Below are 10,962 nucleotides of genomic sequence, written 5' to 3'. Positions count from 1 at the left end.
GGGCACAATACCTAATGGCTCTCGCAGAACCAGGCATCATGTTCATGACCATAACGAACATAACTATGAGGACTTGACTTTGTCAGGGAGAGTCTTGTGTGAAGTACATTGTCGTCCACACAAACGGCAGACGAGTTCAAAGACATCGAGTTCTACTCAGAGCTAGTGGGCTAAGTGCATTTCATGAGCGAAGGTTCAAAGGGTAACACCTACCTATCGTATGCAAAACTCAACTGCTGAAATGTAACAAGGAATTATGTTGTTTCTGAGATCGACCTCCATTCATGTGGGGGATTGTTGGAAGTTTAGTGTGAATGAAAGTCTCAAGTTGGTAATTCACCTTGTCCTACATCGGTGTGGGAGTGAAAAGATAGGCTATTTATAAGGTGAAACCTTAATGAAGCCTTTGAAGTCTTATGACATGTTTTACCACAAGTCCTACCCGCGCGCACGCAGGGGGGGTGCAAAAAATGGAACCGGATTTAGTTGAACTCGTGTACGCCCGCACGTCCTGCGGACACGAATGCAGTTCCGAAAACCCGGGTCCGCGTGGACCAGTTTTTGCACTCTTGACTTTCTGTTTTTGAAACCGAAATGAATGAATGATCATTATTTCAATTAACTGATTTATGCTTTGAAACTGAAATGAATGAGAATCATTATTTCATTTTTCAAAATGATTATCAGTTTCGTAACTGATATTCTAATGACCATTATTTGGTCTTTAATTTGCTGATTTCGGTTATATTTCTGACACTATAAATCGAAGGCAAAGCTGATCAGTTGAAACACACCAAAAAGACAATCTCTTCTCTCGATCTCTCTGCAGCATTCATTCTCCAGTTTACTTTTCAGGCAAGTGTTCCAGTCCGGCAGCGAGCGGTGCTGTTTCGAACCGGCGTACCCTGGGAACAGACGACGAATCTGTTTAAGGGAATTGTGTCAAACACAAGCCCGGTTTAATCGTTTTCTGTTTCTTTTTCTACTTCTATTTGCAACCTTTTCTAAGCGCTGTTCTGATCAGTGGTTCTGTTCAACTTGCCACTGCTTCAAATCGACAGTGGTTGATCAGCGGTTAGACTGATCAGTGCTTAAACTGATCAGTAGTTAAGTTTATCAGTGGTTAGACAAACTGATCAGTGGTTTATCAAACTGATAAGTGGTTTCTAATCAGTGGTTATTTTTCTAACAAACTTAAACATACTTTATTTACTGATTATCGGTTTACTTTTCAGAATGGAATCTCAGCCGATGACTACTGCTGTTTCTGCTGTCATGACCAGTGCTGTTTCTGCGGTCATGACTTCCGCTGTTTCTGTCACTACCGGTCTGGTTGCACCACTGCCTAATGCAGTTTCGCATGCTGAAAAACCAGAGAAATTCAATGGTGTGAATTTCAAACAGTGGCAGCAAAAGATGTTCTTTTATCTGACCACGCTGAATCTGGCAAGGTTCTTCACTGAACCGAAACCCCATGTTGAGGAAGGGGAGATGGATGCTCAAACTGTGAGCGCGATGCATGCTTGGAATCATTCGGATTTCCTGTGCCGCAACTTTATCTTGAATGGTTTGGTGGACACATTGTATAATGTGTATTGCAAAGCCAAGACTGCCAAAGAATTGTGGGAGTCTTTGGATCGCAAATACAAAACAGAAGATGCGGGCACTAAGAAATTCGTGGTGGCAAAGTTCTTGGACTTTAAAATGATAGACTCAAAAACTGTCATGAGCCAAGTCCAAGAATTGCAGGTTATCCTTCATGATATTCATGCGGAAGGAATGATGCTCAGCGAGACATTCCAAGTTGCTGCAATGATCGAAAAACTGCCACCAAGTTGGGTTGATTTCAAGAACTATCTCAAGCATAAGCGGAAGGAGATGACCATTGAAGATCTTGTTGTTCGTCTTCGGATTGAAGAAGATAACAAAGTGGCCCTAAAAAAGGTTGATGGTCCTGAAACTGTGAAGGCCAATCTTGTTGAACATGGGCAATCTTCGAAGGGAAAAAACAGTGGAAAGGGCGGAAAGAAAAGTCATGGGAAACGCTCCAACCTTGGTCCTAAGGGGGGAGTTGGAAAAAGGAAGTTCCTTGGAACTTGTTACAATTGTCAAAAGCAAGGCCACAAGGCTAGCGAATGCAAGCTTCCCAAGAAGAAGGAAAATGCTCAACAAGTGAACATGGTAGATGAAGTCGATAAGCTTGTTGCCATGGTCACGGACCTCTCGATTTTGGTCACGGAAGTGAACATGGTTGGGCAAAATAACAAGGATTGGTGGGTCGATACGGGGGCTACTCGACATGTGTGCTTTGACAAAAGCCTTTTCAACACCTTCAAGGAGGTGACTAATGGAGAAAAGGTTTTCATGGGAAATTCTGCCACGGCAGAAATAAAAGGCGAGGGTAACGTGGTTTTGAAGATGACTTCGGGAAAGGAACTCACTTTGTCCAATGTGTTGTATGTTCCCGAAATTCGTAAGAACCTTGTGTCGGGATGGCAGTTGAACAAGTTTGGGTTCAAAATGGTAATTGAGTCGGATAAGGTCGTGGAAATCATCAAAACAAACGGTTATTGCTAGATCCACGATGGAATCTGAGTTCATCGCTTTAGATAAAGCAGGTGAAGAGGCAGAATGGCTACGTCAATTTGTTGAGGATATACCAAGATGGCCTAAGCCGGCAACGGCCATTTGTATACATTGTGATAGCCAATCGGCACTTGGCAGAGCTCGTAGCACAATGTATAATGGTAGGAACAGACATATCAGACGTAGACATAATACGATACGACAACTAATCTCTACAGGAATTATCACTGTTGACTACGTGAGGTCAAAGGATAATATTGCGGATCCGCTGACAAAAGGCCTAAGTAGAGAGTTAGTACAGAAGTCGTCCATGGGAATGGGACTGAAGCCCTTGAAAAATGAAGTTCATATGATGGAAACCTAACTCAATAGACTGGAGATCCCAAGAATTGAGTTCAATAGGAAAACCTAATTGTATGAATAAGTAAGGTCACTGTGGGGGGATAACCCTACGTTTTAATAAGGTAGTTTATTATAAAGATTTATAAACTTCCTAGTCCATTCCTAAAAGTGACAAGTGTGAGGCTAAGCCTATGGCTTTTAATGATTCGACTAAAGTAAACATACATAGTGAATCACCTATGTGAGAGAGAAGTGGGGTCGCTTCGAAGGGTATTGTTGGGGCACAATACCTAATGGCTCTCGCAGAACCAGGCATCATGTTCATGACCATAACGAACATAACTATGAGGACTTGACTTTGTCAGGGAGAGTCTTGTGTGAAGTGCATTGTCGTCCACACAAACGGCAGACGAGTTCAAAGACATCGAGTTCTACTCAGAGCTAGTGGGCTAAGTGCATTTCATGAGCGAAGGTTCAAAGGGTAACACCTACCTATCGTATGCAAAACTCAACTGCTGAAATGTAACAAGGAATTATGTTGTTTCTGAGATCGACCTCCATTCATGTGGGGGATTGTTGGAAGTTTAGTGTGAATGAAAGTCTCAAGTTGGTAATTCACCTTGTCCCACATCGGTGTGGGAGTGAAAAGATAGGCTATTTATAAGGTGAAACCTTAATGAAGCCTTTGAAGTCTTATGACATGTTTTACCACAAGTCCTACCCGCGCGCACGCAGGGGGGGTGCAAAAAATGGAACCGGATTTAGTTGAACTCGTGTACGCCCGCACGTCCTGCGGACACGAATGCAGTTCCGAAAACCCGGGTCCGCGTGGACCAGTTTTTGCACTCTTGACTTTCTGTTTTTGAAACCGAAATGAATGAATGATCATTATTTCAATTAACTGATTTATGCTTTGAAACTGAAATGAATGAGAATCATTATTTCATTTTTCAAAATGATTATCAGTTTCGTAACTGATATTCTAATGACCATTATTTGGTCTTTAATTTGCTGATTTCGGTTATATTTCTGACACTATAAATCAAAGGCAAAGCTGATCAGTTGAAACACACCAAAAAGACAATCTCTTCTCTCGATCTCTCTGCAGCATTCATTCTCCAGTTTACTTTTCAGGCAAGTGTTCCAGTCCGGCAGCGAGCGGTGCTGTTTCGAACCGGCGTACCCTAGGAACAGACGACGAATCTGTTTAAGGGAATTGTGTCAAACACAAGCCCGGTTTAATCGTTTTCTGTTTCTTTTTCTACTTCTATTTGCAACCTTTTCTAAGCGCTGTTCTGATCAGTGGTTCTGTTCAACTTGCCACTGCTTCAAACCGACAGTGGTTGATCAGCGGTTAGACTGATCAGTGCTTAAACTGATCAGTAGTTAAGTTCATCAGTGGTTAGACAAACTGATCAGTGGTTTATCAAACTGATAAGTGGTTTCTAATCAATGGTTATTTTTCTAACAAACTTAAACATACTTTATTTACTGATTATCAGTTTACTTTTCAGAATGGAATCTCAGCCGATGACTACTGCTGTTTCTGCTGTCATGAACAGTGCTGTTTCTGCGGTCATGACTTCCGCTGTTTCTGTCACTACCGGTCTGGTTGCACCACTGCCTAATGCAGTTTCGCATGCTGAAAAACCAGAGAAATTCAATGGTGTGAATTTCAAACAGTGGCAGCAAAAGATGTTCTTTTATCTGACCACGCTGAATCTGGCAAGGTTCTTGACTGAACCGAAACCCCATGTTGAGGAAGGGGAGATGGATGCTCAAACTGTGAGCGCGATGCATGCTTGGAATCATTCGGATTTCCTGTGCCGCAACTTTATCTTGAATGGTTTGGTGGACACATTGTATAATGTGTATTGCAAAGCCAAGACTGCCAAAGAATTGTGGGAGTCTTTGGATCGCAAATACAAAACAGAAGATGCGGGCACTAAGAAATTCGTGGTGGCAAAGTTCTTGGACTTTAAAATGATAGACTCAAAAACTGTCATGAGCCAAGTCCAAGAATTGCAGGTTATCCTTCATGATATTCATGCGGAAGGAATGATGCTCAGCGAGACATTCCAAGTTGCGGCAATGATCGAAAAACTGCCACCAAGTTGGGTTGATTTCAAGAACTATCTCAAGCATAAGCGAAAGGAGATGATCATTGAAGATCTTGTTGTTCGTCTTCGGATTGAAGAAGATAACAAAGTGGCCCTAAAAAAGGTTGATGGTCCTGAAACTGTGAAGGCCAATCTTGTTGAACATGGGCAATCTTCGAAGGGAAAAAACAGTGGAAAGGGCGGAAAGAAAAGTCATGGGAAACGCTCCAACCTTGGTCCTAAGGGGGGAGTTGGAAAAAAGAAGTTCCTTGGAACTTGTTACAATTGTCAAAAGCAAGGCCACAAGGCTAGCGAATGCAAGCTTCCCAAGAAGAAGGAAAATGCTCAACAAGTGAACATGGTAGATGAAGTCGATAAGCTTGTTGCCATGGTCACGGACCTCTCGATTTTGGTCACGGAAGTGAACATGGTTGGGCAAAATAACAAGGATTGGTGGGTCGATACGGGGGCTACTCGACATGTGTGCTTTGACAAAAGCCTTTTCAACACCTTCAAGGAGGTGACTAATGGAGAAAAGGTTTTCATGGGAAATTCTGCCACGGCAGAAATAAAAGGCGAGGGTAACGTGGTTTTGAAGATGACTTCAGGAAAGGAACTCACTTTGTCCAATGTGTTGTATGTTCCCGAAATTCGTAAGAACCTTGTGTCGGGATGGCAGTTGAACAAGTTTGTGTTCAAAATGGTAATTGAGTCCGATAAGGTCGTGTTGACCAAAAATGGTGTTTATGTTGGTAAGGGCTATGCCCTCAATGGAATGTTTAAACTGAATGTAATTGTCGTGAATGCAATGAAAGAAAACGCTACTAGTTCTACTTATTTGATTGAGTCTTCTAATTTATGGCAGGGTAGACTAGGTCACGTAAATTATAATTCCATTCGTCGTTTAATCAAACTTGATTGCATACCAACATTCGATATCGACTCAATTAATAAATGTGAAACTTGCGTAGAAGCAAAACAAACGAAATCGTCTTTCAAAAAGGTGGAACGATTCACCGAACCCCTCGAGATGATCCACACTGATGTGTGTGATCTAAAAGCAATTCCTACTCGTGGTGGGAACAAGTACTTCATCACATTCATTGATGATAGTACAAGGTATTGCTATGTGTACTTACTTAAGAGTAAGGACGAGGCTATTGACAAGTTTATCTTGTTTAAAGCCGAAGTTGAGAATCAACTAAATCGGAAAATCAAAATTGTAAGGAGCGACCGAGGAGGTGAATATGTTTCGCCTTTTATTGACGTATGTGCAAATAGTGGAATCATCCACGAACTCACAGCTCCTTACTCCCCTCAATCAAATGGCATAGCGGAACGGAAAAATCATACCTTGAAAGAAATGATGAATGCCATGATGATAAGCTCCGGTGTAAACCAAAACATGTGGGGGGAAGCAATCTTATCGGCAAATTATGTGTTGAACATGATACCCAATAAGAAAAAGGATGTAACGCCTTACGAACTATGGACGGGAAAGAAAGCACCATATAAATCCTTGAAAGTGTGGGGGTGTCTAGCTAAGGTGGTGGTCACACCACCTAAGCGGCTACTAATAGGTCCCAAAACGGTGGATTGTGTATTTATAGGATACACCCGTCCTTATGGTTCTTATCGTTTTATTGTGCATGATTCCAAGAACCCTGGAATATGCAAAGGCACCATAATTGAATCTAAGGATGCATCATGGTTTGAACATGTGTTCCCATGCTTAGATAAAAGTGAACCGAGTTCTTCTAGACCGGTTGAGGAAATTGTTCCCGAGGGTGAAGTTGAAAACGATGAACCTCGAGAAAGATCTAAGACCGAGGAAGTTGAAATCAAGAAAAGTAAACGACAAAGGACTGAAAAATCCTTTGGACCTGAGTTTCTTACCTATATGGTAGAAGATGAACCTCAAACGTACCAACAAGCGGTACATTCCTCAGAAGGACCTCAGTGGAGGGAGGCAATCAAAAGTGAGATAGACTCTATCTTACAGAACCATACCTGGGAACTAGTGGATCTTCCTCAAGGATGTAAACCACTAGGATATCGATGGATCTTCAAGAAGAAGATGAAACCAGATGGAACCATCGATAAGTACAAAGCAAGGTTGGTGATCAAAGGATATAAACAACGATAAGGTTTAGATTACTTTGACACATATTCGCCAGTTACACGAATAACATCCATCAGGTTGGTGCTTGCCATTGCCGCCATTAGAAATTTGGAAGTTCACCAAATGGATGTGAAAACAGCTTTCTTGAATGGAATTCTAGAGGAAGAAATCTACATGGAGCAACCCGAAGGCTTCACAGCTATTGGGCAAGAAAAGAAAGTGTGTAAACTTGTGAAATCCTTGTATGGATTGAAACAAGCTCCAAAACAATGGCATCAAAAGTTTGATCATGTCATGCTTGATCCTGGGTTCAAAATCAATGAATGTGACAAGTGTGTGTATGTGAAGGACACATCTGATGGATATGTCATTTTGTGTCTATATGTAGATGATATGCTCATTGCTGGAAGCGATGACAAAATCATAAAATCTACAAAGAACATGCTAAAAGCAAGATTTGACATGAAAGACATGGGTCTGGCGGATGTGATTTTGGGGGTCAAAATCACGCGAACCCAAAATGGACTTGTTTTAAGTCAATCCCACTATGTGGACAAAATTCTTGAGAAGTTCAATGCAAATGACTCTAATGAAGCTAGAACTCCACTTGACACAAGTCAACATCTAGCCAAGAATAGAGGTGAACCCGTAAACCAGTTGGAATACTCAAGAATTATTGGTAGCTTGATGTATCTTATGAGTTGTACTCGACCAGACATAGCATTTGCTGTGAGCAAGCTAAGTAGATACACAAGCAACCCAAGTTCAATGCATTGGAACTGTATCACTCGGTTGCTTCGTTACTTAAGATACACTCGAGAATACGGGTTGCATTATAACAGATATCCAGCAGTTATAGAAGGACACTGTGATGCAAATTGGATATCTGACACGAATGATTCCAGAGCAACAAGTGGGTATGTATTCACACTTGGAGGTGCAGCGATATCGTGGAAATCATCAAAACAAACGGTTATTGCTAGATCCACGATGGAATCTGAGTTCATCGCTTTAGATAAAGCAGGTGAAGAGGCAGAATGGCTACGTCAATTTGTTGAGGATATACCAAGATGGCCTAAGCCGGCAACGGCCATTTGTATACATTGTGAAAGCCAATCGGCACTTGGCAGAGCTCGTAGCACAATGTATAATGGTAGGAACAGACATATCAGACGTAGACATAATACGATACGACAACTAATCTCTACAGGAATTATCACTGTTGACTACGTGAGGTCAAAGGATAATATTGCGGATCCGCTGACAAAAGGCCTAAGTAGAGAGTTAGTACAGAAGTCGTCCATGGGAATGGGACTGAAGCCCTTGAAAAATGAAGTTCATATGATGGAAACCTAACTCAATAGACTGGAGATCCCAAGAATTGAGTTCAATAGGAAAACCTAATTGTATGAATAAGTAAGGTCACTGTGGGGGGATAACCCTACGTTTTAATAAGGTAGTTTATTATAAAGATTTATAAACTTCCTAGTCCATTCCTAAAAGTGACAAGTGTGAGGCTAAGCCTATGGCTTTTAATGATTCGACTAAAGTAAACATACATAGTGAATCACCTATGTGAGAGAGAAGTGGGGTCGCTTCGAAGGGTATTGTTGGGGCACAATACCTAATGGCTCTCGCAGAACCAGGCATCATGTTCATGACCATAACGAACATAACTATGAGGACTTAACTTTGTCAGGGAGAGTCTTGTGTGAAGTGCATTGTCGTCCACACAAACGGCAGACGAGTTCAAAGACATCGAGTTCTACTCAGAGCTAGTGGGCTAAGTGCATTTCATGAGCGAAGGTTCAAAGGGTAACACCTACCTGTCGTATGCAAAACTCAACTGCTGAAATGTAACAAGGAATTATGTTGTTTCTGAGATCGACCTCCATTCATGTGGGGGATTGTTGGAAGTTTAGTGTGAATGAAAGTCTCAAGTTGGTAATTCACCTTGTCCCACATCGGTGTGGGAGTGAAAAGATAGGCTATTTATAAGGTGAAACCTTAATGAAGCCTTTGAAGTCTTATGACATGTTTTACCACAAGTCCTACCCGCGCGCACGCAGGGGGGGGTGCAAAAAATGGAACCGGATTTAGTTGAACTCGTGTACGCCCGCACGTCCTGCGGACACGAATGCAGTTCCGAAAACGCGGGTCCGCGTGGACCAGTTTTTGCACTCTTGACTTTCTGTTTTTGAAACCGAAATGAATGAATGATCATTATTTCAATTAACTGATTTATGCTTTGAAACTGCACTCTTGACTTTCTGTTTTTGAAACCGAAATGAATGAATGATCATTATTTTAATTAACTGATTTATGCTTTGAAACTGAAATGAATGAGAATCATTATTTCATTTTTCAAAATGATTATCAGTTTCGTAACTGATATTCTAATGACCATTATTTGGTCTTTAATTTGCTGATTTCGGTTATATTTCTGACACTATAAATCGAAGGCAAAGCTGATCAGTTGAAACACACCAAAAAGACAATCTCTTCTCTCGATCTCTCTGCAGCATTCATTCTCCAGTTTACTTTTCAGGCAAGTGTTCCAGTCCGGCAGCGAGCGGTGCTGTTTCGAACCAGCGTACCCTGGGAACAGACGACGAATCTGTTTAAGGGAATTGTGTCAAACACAAGCCCGGTTTAATCATTTTCTGTTTCTTTTTCTACTTCTATTTGCAACCTTTTCTAAGCGCTGTTCTGATCAGTGGTTCTGTTCAACTTGCCACTGCTTCAAACCGACAGTGGTTGATCAGCGGTTAGACTGATCAGTGCTTAAACTGATCAGTAGTTAAGTTCATCAGTGGTTAGACAAACTGATCAGTGGTTTATCAAACTGATAAGTGGTTTCTAATCAGTGGTTATTTTTCTAACAAACTTAAACATACTTTATTTACTGATTATCAGTTTACTTTTCAGAATGGAATCTCAGCCGATGACTACTGCTGTTTCTGCTGTCATGACCAGTGCTGTTTCTGCGGTCATGACTTCCGCTGTTTCTGTCACTACCGGTCTGGTTGCACCACTGCCTAATGCAGTTTCGCATGCTGAAAAACCAGAGAAATTCAATGGTGTGAATTTCAAACAGTGGCAGCAAAAGATGTTCTTTTATCTGACCACGCTGAATCTGGCAAGGTTCTTGACTGAACCGAAACCCCATGTTGAGGAAGGGGAGATGGATGCTCAAACTGTGAGCGCGATGCATGCTTGGAATCATTCGGATTTCCTGTGCCGCAACTTTATCTTGAATGGTTTGGTGGACACATTGTATAATGTGTATTGCAAAGCCAAGACTGCCAAAGAATTGTGGGAGTCTTTGGATCGCAAATACAAAACAGAAGATGCGGGCACTAAGAAATTCGTGGTGGCAAAGTTCTTGGACTTTAAAATGATAGACTCAAAAACTGTCATGAGCCAAGTCCAAGAATTGCAGGTTATCCTTCATGATATTCATGCGGAAGGAATGATGCTCAGCGAGACATTCCAAGTTGCTGCAATGATCGAAAAACTGCCACCAAGTTGGGTTGATTTCAAGAACTATCTCAAGCATAAGCGAAAGGAGATGATCATTGAAGATCTTGTTGTTCGTCTTCGGATTGAAGAAGATAACAAAGTGGCCCTAAAAAAGGTTGATGGTCCTGAAACTGTGAAGGCCAATCTTGTTGAACATGGGCAATCTTCGAAGGGAAAAAACAGTGGAAAGGGCGGAAAGAAAAGTCGTGGGAAACGCTCCAACCTTGGTCCTAAGGGGGGAGTTGGAAAAAAGAAGTTCCTTGGAACTTGTTACAATTGTCAAAAGCAAGG

Source organism: Helianthus annuus, chromosome 10 (assembly GCF_002127325.2).
Source record: "Helianthus annuus cultivar XRQ/B chromosome 10, HanXRQr2.0-SUNRISE, whole genome shotgun sequence".
NCBI classification, from domain to species: Eukaryota; Viridiplantae; Streptophyta; class Magnoliopsida; order Asterales; family Asteraceae; genus Helianthus; species Helianthus annuus.
The sequence above is the reverse complement of the archived record's forward strand: the minus strand, read 5'-3'. Positions refer to the sequence as shown.